Raw genomic sequence first — 14,492 nt, 5'->3', positions numbered from 1 at the left:
TCCCTTCCCATATGGGGTATACATTTGTTGTCGATGTTTAAAAATTAAGGATTATGACGATTCTGAACTCTATTTTTTAACAAGTGGTTCACACACACACACAAAAAAAGAAAATAGCTCACTGTGTGCTCAGAAATCTTTATTATGTCATATTTATATGTATTGGGTTGAAAAAAATTTTTGAGTTTTTCCATAAGATGGTACAGAAAAACCCAGATGAAGCTTTTGCCCAACCCAATATAACTATGTAAGAGTTGAATTCAATTATGTAGTCACCTAGTAGACATGAAGTTCCCTATAGCTGTGCTATATTAATATTTATTCATTTTAATTTTGCAATTTTCTTTTTAAAATTTGGAGCCAAAAAGTATTTTTTTTTTTTTGGTGTTTGTTTTAATATTGATATACTGGTTTCGGCCCTTAGCAGTCACTCAAACCCAAGATGCACTAACAGGTAAAATGATTGCTCCCTGGAAGTTCAGGGCTCCTGGTGAGAGTAGTGTGGGGTAATTGGAGGGCCTGCCCAGAAGGAGGGGAGGGTGTCTTGTTCAGGCCTCGTAGCTGCTGTGAGGAGCAGGAAGATGCAGTGGGTGAGGAGAGCTCTGAGCCTGGTGGATGTGAGTTCCAATCCTAAACCCCCTGGGTGGGTGACCAGGCAAGTCATTCAGCCTTCTTTCAACACCGCCCCCCTCCCTCCAAAAAAAGGAGACTATCTGCCTGACACATTGTAGGCTTATTATTACGTATCACCCTACTCTCTTTCTGGTGATGGATACTATAAAAAATCTCAGCAGCTTGCAAAGAGGAAGGAACTCTTCCTAGTAAAGTTCTCTTAATCCCTCTGTGAATCTCTCCAGCCTGTGACTTGGGTTTGTCTGACCCCTCTTTTCTCAGAACCAAAAATCCATTTGCAGATTTAACAGAACATTCCCAGTGGACAGGTCTGACGCTAACACAATGTGCCACCCTAGGATGTTTCTGCTGCGTGACTAACTGGTGGCATCTGGATCAGTGGCTGGCAAAGGACAGAGTGGCCTTGAGTATCGTAGCAGGTACTGGCTGGCTGGTGGCTGTGCAAGGGCTCAAGGCACCAGCTGTTCATGGCTGGAGGTTCTTCCTCAACTTCCCTTTGCTTCCTCCTCAGAGTTGAGGATCATAGGGAAACACTTACTTGTTCATTCATTCATTCATTCTTTTTTTCTTTCCTTAACCCCTGGACTGGCTTAGGTACCCCCATCAAGTGCTCTCATGGCACCCTGTACTTACTGATTATTGCATGGGTTTCAATAATCAATTATTCAAGAACTCAACAGGGGCTTGAATTGTGTGGGATTATTGCACGCTTGGAAACTGCTGTAGAAACCAGAAATACTGGGCTGCAAGGACAGAAACGAGACACAACTTGGGGCTTGGATATAGGATAAAACCTTTCATAGTATACTTTTCTGTATTTTTCAAGTTTTGAACAATGTGGACATATTTTCTATAGAAACAAGGCTATTTTTGAAAACAAAGAAACTGATTGCTTAATTATCTGCTTCTTCCTCTACACACCATCCTTTATGAGGGTAAGAGCTCTGTCTTGTTCACTGTTGCATCTTCAGCCTTGAACAAAAGTCTTGGCTCAATAAATATGTTCTGAATGAATGAATGAATGAATGACATCCAATGACAGGGTTATGTGACTCTGCAGGCAGAGATGAAACTGACATACAGTCCTTACCAGTTCTAGCCACAACTGACATGCTTGTGTTGTCCTTGTGCTTCATATACTCTCTGCATCTCCATTTGGGAGCTTTACACCCTATTGAAGTGTTAGAACCATAAAGAAAGACGATGCTGTGAAAGTGCTGCACTCAATATGCCAGCAAATTTGGAAAACACAGCAGTGGCCACAGAACTGGAAAAGGTCAGTTTTCATTCCAATCCCAAAGAAAGGCAATGCCAAAGAATGTTCAAACTACTGCACAATTGCACTCATCTTACATGCTAGTAAAGTAATGCTTAAAATTCTCCAAGACAGGCTTCAGCAATACGTGAACCGTGAACTTCCAGATGTTCAAGCTGGTTTTAGAAAAGGCAGAGGAACCAGAGATCAAATTGCCAACATTCGCTGGATCATGGAAAAAGCAAGAGAGTTCCAGAAAAACATATATTTCTGCTTTATTGACTATGCCAAAGCCTTTGAACTGTGTGGATCACAATAAACTGTGGAAAATTCTGAAAGAGATGGGAATACCAGACCACCTGACCTGCCTCTTGAGAAACCTATATGCAGGTCAGGAAGCAACAGTTAGAACTGGACATAGAACAATAGACTGGTTCCAAATAGGAAAAGGAGTACATCAAGGCTGTATAGTGTCACCCTGCTTATTTAACTTATAAGCAGAGTACATCATGAGAAATGCTGGGCTGGAGGAAGCACAAGCTGGAATCAAGATTGCCAGGAAAAATATCAATAACCTCAGATATGCAGATGACACCACCCTTATGGCAGAAAGTGAAGAAGAGCCTCTTGATGAAAGTGAAAGAGGAGAGTGAAAAAGTTAGCTTAAAGTTCAACATTTCAGAAAACTAAGATCATGGCATCCAGTCCCATCACTTCATGGCAAATAGATGGGGAAACAGTGGAAACAGTATCAGACTTTATTTTTTTGGCTCCAAAATTACTGCAGATGGTGATTGCAGTCATGAAATTAAAAGACACTTACTCCTTGGAAGGAAAGTTATGACCAACCTAGATAGCATATTCAAAAGCAGAGACATTACTTTGCCAACAAAGGTCCATCTAGTCAAGGCTATGGTTTTTCCAGTGGTCATGTATGGATGTGAGAGTTAGACTATAAAGAAAGCTGAGTGCAGAAGAATTGATGCTTTTAAACTGTGGTGTTGGAGAAGATTCTTGAGAGTCCCTTAGACTGCAAGGAGATCCAACCAGTCCATCCTAAAGATCAGTCGTTGGTGTTCATTGGAAGGACTGGTGTTGAAGCTGAAACTCCAATACTTTGGCCACCTGATGCGAAGAGCTGATTCGTTTGAAAAGACCCTGATGCTGGGAAAGATTGAGGGCAGGAGGAGAAAGGGACGACAGAGGATGAGATGGCTGGATGGCATCACCGACTTGATGGATGTGGGTTTGGGTGGACTCCGGGAGTTGGTGATGGACAGGGAGGCCTGGCGTGCTGCAGTTCATGGGGTCTCAAAGAATCAGACACGACTGAGCAAATGAACTGAACTGAACACCCTATTGAAGTGTTAGAACCATGAAGACTGATGGAATCAATTTTTTTTAGCCAGTTTTTAATTTTTGAAGAAAAATGGAGCATTTACGTTTGATTGAAAAGTCCAAATACATGAACAAAAATATTGTGAGGGGGATGATGAGGGTCACTGTGCAAACAATTTACAAATATCCATCCAATTTTCCTAGAGTTATAAGTATCCCCAGCCTGTCCTCTATCCGTTTTCCTCAATTATCCTAAGTTCAAGGAAGCCAGAGAAGGATCACCCACCTCCAGGGCTACCACCATACTTTGCAAATAACATCTGAATATGGTTTTTAACCAAGTTCTATAGGATACCCCCTCTGACATTGTCTGAAGCTGCTGCTTCCCTAGCCCTCTGATGGTTATGGCCTCCAAGCTCCTATTACCTCCGCCATCTCCTTCCAGGAAAGTCAGGGCAGAGCCACTCCAAGAGTGGGAATGAAGGGAGCAAACCAGCTTGTATCCCTTTCTCCTAAACTGAGCTTGGGTCTCTCCTCTTCATCTTTAATAACAATAACTGCAACTTATGAAGCATTTACTGTGAACCAGACACTGCCTCCTTTATCCTCACGACAACCCCATGAAGTAGGTCATTATGATACCCATTTTACTGATGAGTTAATTGAGGTTCTGAGGAGCCAAGTTCTGGGCCAGGGAACTCAACAGGGTCTTGAATGTATGTCTATCTGCTCCAAAAGCTGTAGTCTTTCCTCTGGGCAACCCTGCCTCTCTGACATTAAGTCAGATTATAATACCTACCTGACCCATTGCTGTCAGATGAAGGGAAATGAAGGCATTTAGGGCAGTGATGGGACCCAGTGCCATCAATAAATGGTAACTATATTATTGATTGTTCCAAATCAGATAGAATCTTGTGCCAGATACTCACAGAGATTAGTGGGAGCAAGCAGCAAAGATTTTAGAGATATTTATCAGGTAAAAAATATTTCCTTTGGGGAATTTCTGGACAGCCAGTGGGGCTGGTTGGGACTCTGTGATTTTACTGCCGTGGCCTGGGTCCCTGGTTGGGGAGCTAAGATCCTGCAAACTGCGAGGCATGGCCCAAAAACAAAGTTTTTTTCTTTGAATTTGGAAAAGACCACGTTTGTTCATTTTTTTCCCCAGTATTTTTCTCTATTTCATCTTAACAGCACCTGGTGGCTCAGACAGTAAAGAATCTCCCTGTAATTAATGCTGGAGACCTGGGTTCGATCCCGGGGTTGGGAAGATCCCCTGGAGAAGGGAATGGCGATCCACTCCAGTATTCTTGCCTGAGAATTCCATGGACAAAGGAGCCTGTTGGACTACAGTCCATGAGGTCATAAAGAGATGGACACAAGTGAGCGACTAACATTTTCACTTTTCTGTCATATGTTCTGTACACTGTTGATCTATGGCGGACATGGATTGTGAAATCTGTTCTAAGTCCACACACTCATTGCATGAACAGGTGGGGTAACTGTCTGCCCAGGGGGATGGGCTTTAAGATTTGGAGGTGATAAAAGACATTAAGGGACTTCCCAGGTGGCACAGTGGTAAAGAGTCTGCCGGCCAACGTAGGAGACGCAAGAGATGTGGGTTCGATCCCTGGGTTGGGAAGATGCCCTGGAGGAGGAATTGGCAACCCTCTCCGGTATTCTTGCCCGGAGATCCCATGGACAGAAGAGCCTGGCGGGCTACAGTGCAAAGGGTCTCAAAGAGGCAGACACGACTTAGCGACTGAACACACATACACACCAGACATTAAGGAGAATGAGACCACCCCCAAATGTAATGTGGTTGATTTGAACCTTGAATTTCTCGACACTAGGGCTATGTGCCAGGCATGATAGAGGCTCAGTAGAACTTTATGAATGGCTTGGATCCCCTGGCCTTGCCTCTGGGCCCAGGGAGCCTCACAGGATGAGGCCCAGGGCGGGAGGGGTGAGGTCATGGGGCCAGGGTGGCCCCTGGACTCAGCACTTTCTGGCAAGAGCATAATGGGGCTGACCAGGCGGCTGAGCAGCACTTCTGTTGTTTGGGAATAAGCAGGCTGAGTACAAAGCAAAGGGCCCAGTCAGCGTTCAGCCAGCACCTACCTCCCCCATGAGGGGCTGCTCCTGGGGGATCTTTTTTGCCCTAGTCCTTGCTACACCTTTCAACAAGTAGGAGAGCCAGGACCTGGCTGGGCCTGAGAAGGCTTGAATACTGGGAGAGAATTTGGGAGGCATCTCAAGCCTCCAGATCTTTCTGAGCTCTCTCTGCATTCATCCATCCCTCTGCTTCCAGGCAAAAATGGATGCTTGCCTGCCTGCCTGCCTGCGAGGGACTGCTGCTGTCCTAAGGGGTCAGGCTCCTAGCCTGCTTCTTCTGTGTTTAACTAGCTGGAGGACATCTCAATTCCACTCAATCTTACTGAATTTCTCAGTTGTTGTGCAGTTGCTAAGTCGTTTCCGACTCTTTTGCAACCTCATGACTGCAGCACACCAGGCTTCTGTCTTCCACTTTCTCCCGGAGTTTGCTCAAATCTTCTGTCGGCCCTTTGTCCTTTTGCCTTCAATCTTTCCAGCATCAGGGTCTATCCAATGAGTCAGCTCTTTGCATCAGGTGGCCAAAGTATTGGAGTTTCAGCTTCAGCATCAGTCCTTCCAATGAATATTCAGGATTGATTTCCTTTAGGATTGACTGGTTTGATCTCTTTGCAGCCCAAGGGATTCTCAAGAGTCTTCTCCAGCACAATTCAAAAGCATCAGTTCTTCAGTGCTCAGCCTTCTTTATGGTCCAGCTCTCACATCTGTACATGACTATTGGAAAAACTTTCTCAGTACTGAAGCTTAAAGTAATTTCCTCTCAACTGGAACCCTGTGAAGCTATTAGAAAAATAGGCACCAATAACAAGAGAAAAACAGGTATCCTATTGCAAGGCACTCAGCCCACTCAAACACAACCAAGTAGCTCAATTCTCTCTCTCTCTTAGTTCCCCAACCAGGGATTGAACCCGTGGCCCCTGCAGTGGAAGCATGGTGTCTCAACCACTAGACCTCTAGGGAAGTCTGTTTCATTTAGAGCAGCCAGGTTTAGCAAATAAAGATATAGGACACCCAGGTAAATTTGAATTCCAGATAAATGATTACTATTTCGAAGTATAAATAGGTCCCAAACATTTTTTGTGTTGTTTTTGTTGTCTATATTTTGGCCTCACCACCCAGCATGTGGAATCTTAGTTCCCTGACCAGGGATCGAACCCACACCCTCTGTGTTCAGTGCAGAGTCTTAACCACTGGGCCACTAGGGAAGCCCCACAACATCTTTTATGCTAAAACATTCAGTTCAGTTCAGTCGTGTCCAACTCTTGTGACCCCATGAACCACAGCACGCCAGGCCTCCCTGTCCATCACCAACTCCTGGAGTCCACCCAAAACCATGTCCATTGAGTCGGTGATGCCATCCAGCCATCTCATCCTCTGTCATCCCCTTCTCCTCCTGCCCTCAATCTTTCCCAGCATCAGGGTCTTTTCAAATGAGTCAGCTCTTTACATCAGGTGGCCAAAGTATTGGAATTTCAGTTTCAACATCAGTCCTTCCAATGAACACCCAGGACTGATCTCCTTTAGGATGGACTGGTTGGATCTCCTTGCAGTCCAAGGGACTCTTACCTGTTGTTTATCTGAAATGGGCTTCCCTGGTGACTCAGCTGGTAAAGAATCCGTCTGCAATGTGGGAAACCTGGGTTCGATCCCTGAGTTGGGAAGATCTCCTGGAGAAGGGAATGGCTACCCACTCCAGTATTCTGGCCTGGAGAATTCCATGGACTATTCCAGGGGGTCACTAAGAGTAGGACACAGCTGAGTGACTCACTTTCACTATACTTATGTGAAATTCAAACTGAACAGGATGTCCTGCATTTTATTTGCCAACACCAGTCTCCTTCCACCTCTATCTGGAGCCCCCTGTGATACTCCTCAGCCAATCCGCTTCTCTTTTTTCCTTTGGAGAAGACAGTGTGAAAAAAAAGTCACCATTCTCATGATCATTTTCCTGGCATACCCTGTCCCACCAACCGTCCTACAACCATCCTTTGATAAAATGGAGAATGGGAGGAAATCTGGATGTTTTCAAGTATTTTCCCAAATGTTATTTAATCCTCCCAAGTAACCCTGAGAGATATGTTTGTGTGTTAGTTGTTCAGTCGTGTTCGACTCTTTCTGACTCCATGGACTGTAGCCCACCAGGCTCCTCTGTCCATGAAATTCTCCTGGCAAGAATACTGGAGTGGGTTGCCATTTCCTCCTCCAGGGGATATTCCCAACCTAGGGATTGAACCCATGTCTGCTGTGTCTCCCATCTGAGCCACCAGGGAAGCCTGAGAGATCTGCTTTAATTAACCTCATTTTACAGTAGAAACCTGAGACTCAGAAATCCTATGTTACTTACCCAAGGTCACAATGCTGGGAAGTGGCAGAACCAGATCTCAAACTCAATTCTCTTTGGTTCCAAAATCTATATTCTTTAGCATGCTGTTTACAGGAATCCCTCGCCCTTCATTTGTTTAAACAGGTATGACTCATGGTGAGTAGCCATAAAAGCAAATTTATTTCATTTCCTCTGCGTCGTTATGTTTTTCCATTGTGGCTAATTTCTTTCCTTGCCTTGGATATAAACCTGGGCAGTCCGATGACTTTTTGTGGCCATTTTTAGGTAATTAAAAAGTAGGATGGTACTTTGAAAAATAAAAGACAGTCTCAATTTAAAACGAGAATGTTCAATCCATCATCAAAATGTCAATCTCCATTTGAAGGTAAGTCTCCTCCCTGCTACCTCAGATAGGACCTGGATTAGGCAGAAAGCCTGCACCCAGGTGAAGGGCACTCTTTTTTCTCTTTCCTGCTTACTCACTGACTTCTGATCCTTCAAAGATTGGAGGGAATAGGAGAGAAAGGAGAGCAGGACATTCCTTACTCAATGGTTCTGTGATAAGATGGCTTCACACTCTATGCCCAGCAACTCTTACAGCTGCCTGTCTCGTGGGCACTTCCTGGTTCTTGGGAGAGTCCCACCTATAGTAACCTTGACCCAGGTCTGTGCCTCTCCGCTCTGGCTATTCCTTTTACAGCCCCAAGGCACCTGATGGTTCACCTCTACTTTTACTCTGTGGAGGACCCCTCCATCCTTGGAATTCTGCTGGACTAAATCTGCTCCAGCCCCGTTCCAGTTCCTTCTGAGGCATGACCCACCTCAGAAACCCAGACCTACATGGGAAACACTCATACGTGCTTTGCCTCAGCAAATTTCGGAATGCAGGCTGATTGTTGCTTAGGCTCCTCACTTTGCTTCATTCCTCAGCAATTGCCCAGCCCAACTTCTGACCTTTAGATTTCTCACTACAGGGACACATAACCAGTTTTCTAAGTGGAGCCCTTGGAGCCTTCACCTGAAGCTCTTTCACTCCTGCCCTGAAGGTTGGTGGGGTTCCCAGCACAATGTCCCAGAAAAACTCTCTCCACAGTCGGTCTCACATTTCTCCAACTTGATAACCTCAGCATCAGAAGGAAAGGTTAAGAGCCGTCAAATCAGTTCTCAAACACCTCCTTTGAAATTTTATGCAACATAGTGTTCTGCTGCATAACTCGTTTTGATTTCTAATACCTACCACTTTAATGCCCATGTTCACATCCTGTGACGTGCTGTGTTACTTCACTGCTCTCCACACTGCTCACCCACCTGGGCTCCCTTTACTCCCAGCAGGAGACCTTACATCCTGTTTCGTCAGACATGGATTTCCTCAACTTCCTGCCCCTGGAACCTACCATACCTGCAACACTATTTCCACATCTACCTCTTCACCTCCTGTCCCAGATGTTTACCACTTCCTGTCCTGGGTAACATACCATTCTGTCCTCTTAGGAACTTTGTTTAACTCATTAGCCCTCTCTTGAGGACTTCCCTGGTGATTCAATAGCTAAGACTGCACGTTCCCAATGCTGGGGGCCTGGGTTCCATCCCTGGTCAGGGAACTAGATCCTGCATGCCACAGCTAAGACCTGATGCTGCCAAAATACATACATAAGTAAATATTAAAAACATTGTAAATATTGAAATAAATATTTAAAATACTCTCTCATCTAGTATTTAAAAAGATAATTTCTACATTTTATTATAAAAGTATATGTGGCTTAAGTCATATATTTTTAAAATATGCACAATAGATAGTTTTTACAAACTATGTGTGATAGTATTTACAAACTAACTATAGATATTTTACAAACTATTTCAGCAGCCCTGCTTCTCATAAGTTACCATTTTCAACTCTTTTAGCTTTTCCTTCGGTATTCCTTGATTTTAGACATTACATGCTGATTTCTTTTTTTTTTTAACATGCTGATTTCTTATTTGGCAGATGGAATTTTAGCTCTCTTGCCCTTCCCACCCTTCTGTAGATCTATTACAAATTTTGCTTAAATCCATAATCATTGTATCAGCTTCTACGACTTTGTAAATATTATTTACTACTGGTCCAAGTAATGCATGATAATGTCCTCTTTCTTGAACCATGTTTTGCTTTCCCTGGAGTTAAACATTTCCTAGTTTTGTCGTGTGTTCAATTTTTCTGCGTCTTCATGAAAAGTGAGAATGAAAGTGTTAATCACTGACTCTCTGCAACCCCATAGACTGTAGCCCGCCAGGCTCCTCTGTCCATGGAATTCTTCAGGCAAGAATACTGGAGTGGGTTGCCATTCCCTTCTCCAAGGCATCTTCCCGGCCCAGGGATCAAACCCTGGTCTCCTGCATCACAGGCAGATTCTTTACCATCTGAGCCATCAGGAAAGACCCCTTAATACAATATTCATGAATTTTATTAATATGTTATTATTTATTATAAATATTATTTACTTATAATATTTATTAATCATTATTTTATATTTTATTAATATGTTATTGTTAGTATTTTAAATTATTTTATTAACAATTTTATTAGTAAAATTATTTAATAATTGTATTTCTATTGTATTAAGAGCCTTTCATGAATATTCATGAAATGCCTCTTAACACAATCTGCTATATAGGCAACCCATCAGCATCTATCGGCTCCATTTTTCTCCTTGGAGACTTCCATCTGGATGCCTCTGTTTTCTTGCTCCAGACCAAAGAAGTTTCCGTCTATGCTGCTGCATAGGTATTGTCCAGAGACCTCTCTTGGCTGACATCCTAGAAACTCCCTTGGCAGTGCTCCAGGGTTGAATCTGTATCCTCATTCATAATTTACCTTTTTATGTTAGTAAAACATATTCTGCAATAGTGTCCTAAGAAGTGGCAAATGGACATCATTTTTTTAAGGTCAAAATATCTAAAAATGTATTTTGGTGTGGTCACATTTGATTGATGGTTTGCTGGGTATAGAGTTGCTAGTACCTACGAACTGGGAAGGCAGCTCCCCATTGCCTTGTGTGTGCAATGTTGCTGTTGAGACATATATCACTTTGATTCTTGATCCTTTGTATAAGAGTTTTTTTCTTTCTAAAAGCTTATTTTAAAGGAAAAATTCCCAGTGACCTGAATTTCCTGAGGCTGTGCTTTTGTAAAAATCTTTCTTTATTTCTCTGGGCATTTAGTAGCCTCTTTCAAAAGTATGTCCTTCAATTCTCTGAAATGTTCTTATATTGTTTCTTTGATCATTTTCTCACCTCTGTTTAATATGTTTCTTTCTCTGCAACTTTTATTGTTGGAATGTTGGACCTCCTGAACTGATACTCTAGTTTTTTATATTCCTATCTTACTTTTACACCTCTTTGTCTTTCTGTTCTGACATTTGAGAGATTTCCTTGATTAAAAAAATATATATTTATTTTTGACTGCTGGGTCTTTGTTGCTGTGTGTAGGCTTTCTAGTTGCAGTGAGCAGGGGTGCTCTCCGGTTGTGGTGCGCTTCTCTTGTGGAGCAGGGGCTCTAGCTGCACAGGCTTCAGTAGTTCCGGCACTGTGGGCTCAACAGTCGAATGAGTGGGCTCCAGAGCGTGAACTCAGTAGCACGGGCTTTGTTGTCCCTCAGCAGGTGGCTCTTCCTAGACCAGGGATCAAAACGGTGTCCCCTGCATTTGCAAGGCCAATTCTAAACCACTGAACCACCAGGGAAGCCTGAGATTTCCTTGATTTTAGCTTTTAATTCTGTATTAGTGTCCTGTTGCTACTATCGCGAATTACTACCACAAACACAGTGACTTCCATTTCTGGAGGCAGGACTATATTCTTTCTGGAGGCTCTTGGGGAGGATCTGTTTCTTTGCCTTTTCCAGCTTCTAGAGGCTGGCTGCCTGCATTTCTTGGCCAATGGCCCCTTCCTTCAACTTCAAAGCCAATAGCATAGCATCTTTGAATCTGTCTCTGACTCTGGTCTTCCCGACTGCATCTGTCAGAAGGACCTTGTAATTATGAAGCCAGATGAAGAAGTGAACTGAAGTGAAGTCGCTCAGTCGTGTCTGACTCTTTGTGACCCCACGGACTGTAGTCTACCAGGTTCCATGATTCATGGGATTTTCCAGGCAAGAGTACTGGAGTGGGGTGCCATTTCCTTCTCCAGGAAATCTTCCCGACTGAGGGATTGAACCCCGGTCTCCCACATGGTAGGCATTGTAGGCAGACACTTTACTGTCTGAGCCACCAGGGAAGATCCCATTAAGCCATGTAACCCACCATAATCTCTCCCATCTCAAACTCCTTAATCATATCTGCAAAGGCCCTTTGTCAGGTATGATCATCTTCATAAGCTGTGTAGATATCTTTGGAGGGCTGTTATTCTGTCTGCCACAAACTTTTTGCTAAATTTGTTATTTTAACGATCCCATTTTTAATGTCCAAGAGTCCAGTTTTGTTTCCTCTGATTGTTTCATTTTTAAAGCATCCTGTTCTTATTCCAGAGACACAGCATTTTCTTTTATCTCTCTGAGGGTGTGTTTGCTTCTTTGAAGTTTTCTTCCTCTCCCTACATAATCTTCACTCGCTTCAGATTCCTTTACTTCTGTTTATTATTATTATTATTTTATGTTGGAGACATTTCCCAAATGTGTCATGATCTGTAGATTCCATCCTTATGAAAGAAAAAGCAGACTGAGTAAAACTTATTGGAAATTCTGGATGGCTGGGTAAGTAAGTGTTAGTCGCTCAGTCGTGCCCGACTCTTTGCGACCCCGTGGACTGCAGCCCACCAGGCTCCTCTGTCCATGAGATTTTCCAGGCAAGGATACTGGAGTGGGTTGCCATTTCCTTCTCCAGGGTATCTTCCCAACCTAGGGATCAAACCCGGGCCTTCTGCACTGCAGGTAAATTCTTTACCAACTGAGCTACAAGGGGATGGCTGGACAGAGACTGTCAACTGTAGATTTCATTATATGGCAAAGGGTGGTCAGTCAGCTTTTTTTTGTTGTTGTTGGCGATTGTTAAAAACCAGTGATGTTTTGCTTGGGTTGGCTTCCCTTTCTGGATGTCATACTGCACTCTTTGGGTCATTGTGCACAGCCCGAACACAGGGACTGGTGAGTTACACTCCACCTCCTTAAAGGGCCCTTGTTCACTTTTTGTTTTGTTTATTTGTTTTTAAATATTTGTTTATTTGGCCGAAACAAGTCTGAGCTGTGGCACGTGGGATCTTTAGCTGTGGCATGTGAACTCTAAGTCGCAGCATGTGGGCTATAGTTCCCTGGCCAGGGATTGAACCCAGGCCCCCTGCATTGGGAGCACAGAGTCTTAGCCACTGGACCACCAGGGAAGCCCTTGATTTTTGTTTTAAAGATCTGCTTGGAAGTTACATATGTCTCTAGTTTCATCAGGGAGGGAGTTTGTGTTTCTGTTTTTTGGTTTCTGTGTCATGTTCCTGTAGTTTTTAATCTCTCTCCAACTGACTTTTTCCTCAGCCTGTAAACATGCATAAGCCTCCCTCATTTCAAAAACAAAACCCCAATCTACCCCCTCCCCCAGCCTCTGCTTCCCCTTCTGGTCATCACCCACTCCCTCTGCCTTTATAACCACAGGCCTTAAAAGATTTAGTAACTATTTCAACTTCCTCACCTCCCTCTCAGGCTTCAAAAACAGCAGTCTTATTTCTGTCCTTGCCTTTCTTCCAAGACTGTTCTGCCCCAGAAGACCAGTGATTTCCATATTGCCACACCCAACTGACCCTTTTTTTTTCTCTATGATATTTGGCCCATTGAACATGTCCTTCTTCACAAACACTCTCTTCCTTTGACCTCCGTCCAAGTGACCTCTCTGCTGCTCCTCTTCAATCTTCTTCATCTGTTCCTTTTCCTCTTCCTGCTCCTTCCATGTCAGTTTTCCTGAGTCTGTTCTTGGCCTCCTTTCTCTTCTCATTCTAGACTCTCCTTAGATAATCTTATCTACTCCCAAGACCTCAACAACCACTTACTTTATGCTGATAACTCTCAAAGGTAAATTTCAAATTCAGACATCTCTCTTTGTATTCATTTCCTAGGGCTACTATACAAATATCCACAAACTTGGCTTAAAGCAACAGAAATTTATTTTCTGACAGTTCCTTTGGCTACACATTTTACTCATGGTGTCAGCATGGTCAGTTCCTTCTGGAGGTTCTTAGGCAGAAACTGTCCCCATGCCGCTCTCGTAGCTCCTGGCAAGTGAAGTCATTCAGTCGTGTCTAACTCTTATGGACTGTAGCCCACCACGCTTCTCCATCCATGGGATTTTCCAGGTAAGAGTACTGGAGTGGGTTGCCATTTCCTTCTCCAGGGGATCTTCCCAACCCAGGGATCAAACCCCGGTCTCCTGCATTGTAAGCAAGACACTTTACTGTCTGAGCCACCAGGGAAGTCCTTTCGTAGCTCCTGGAATTGCTGGCAATTCTTAGCCTTCCTCGGCTTGTGGGTTTATCACTCTGGTCTCTGCCTTTATCTTCACATGCTGTTCTCCCCAGGTGGTTCTCTGTGTCTTCGCATTTCTGATTTCTGATAAGGACACCGTCATTGGATTTAGGGCCCACTCTAATCCAGTAAAAAATCTGCCTGCAATTCAGGAGACCTGGGTTCAATCCCTGGGTTGGAAAGATCCCCTGGAGAAGGGAATGGCAGCCCACTCCAGTATTCTTGCCTGGAGAATTCTGTGGATAGAGGAGTCTGGCAGGCTATAGTCCATGGGGTCACAAAGAGTTGTACATGACTGAATGACTTTCACTTCACTAATCCAGTATGATCTCATCTAAGTTTGCCTAATTTCATCTGCAATGA

At 43.7% G+C, this 14,492-nt stretch overlaps 1 non-coding gene across 1 annotated transcript; it reads right to left on the bottom strand.

Moving 5' to 3' along the window:
• Window positions 1-12,930: 12,930 nt before the first annotated feature.
• On the bottom strand, window positions 12,931-13,003 carry TRNAG-CCC (transfer RNA glycine (anticodon CCC)). The gene has a single exon. It is a non-coding gene; the product is annotated as a tRNA-Gly (tRNA).
• Between the last annotated feature and the right edge of the window lie 1,489 nt (window positions 13,004-14,492).

The sequence above is a fragment of the Bos javanicus genome, chromosome 19, assembly GCF_032452875.1.
Source record: "Bos javanicus breed banteng chromosome 19, ARS-OSU_banteng_1.0, whole genome shotgun sequence".
NCBI classification, from domain to species: domain Eukaryota; kingdom Metazoa; phylum Chordata; class Mammalia; order Artiodactyla; family Bovidae; genus Bos; species Bos javanicus.
This window is presented reverse-complemented; position numbering and strand designations above follow the sequence as displayed.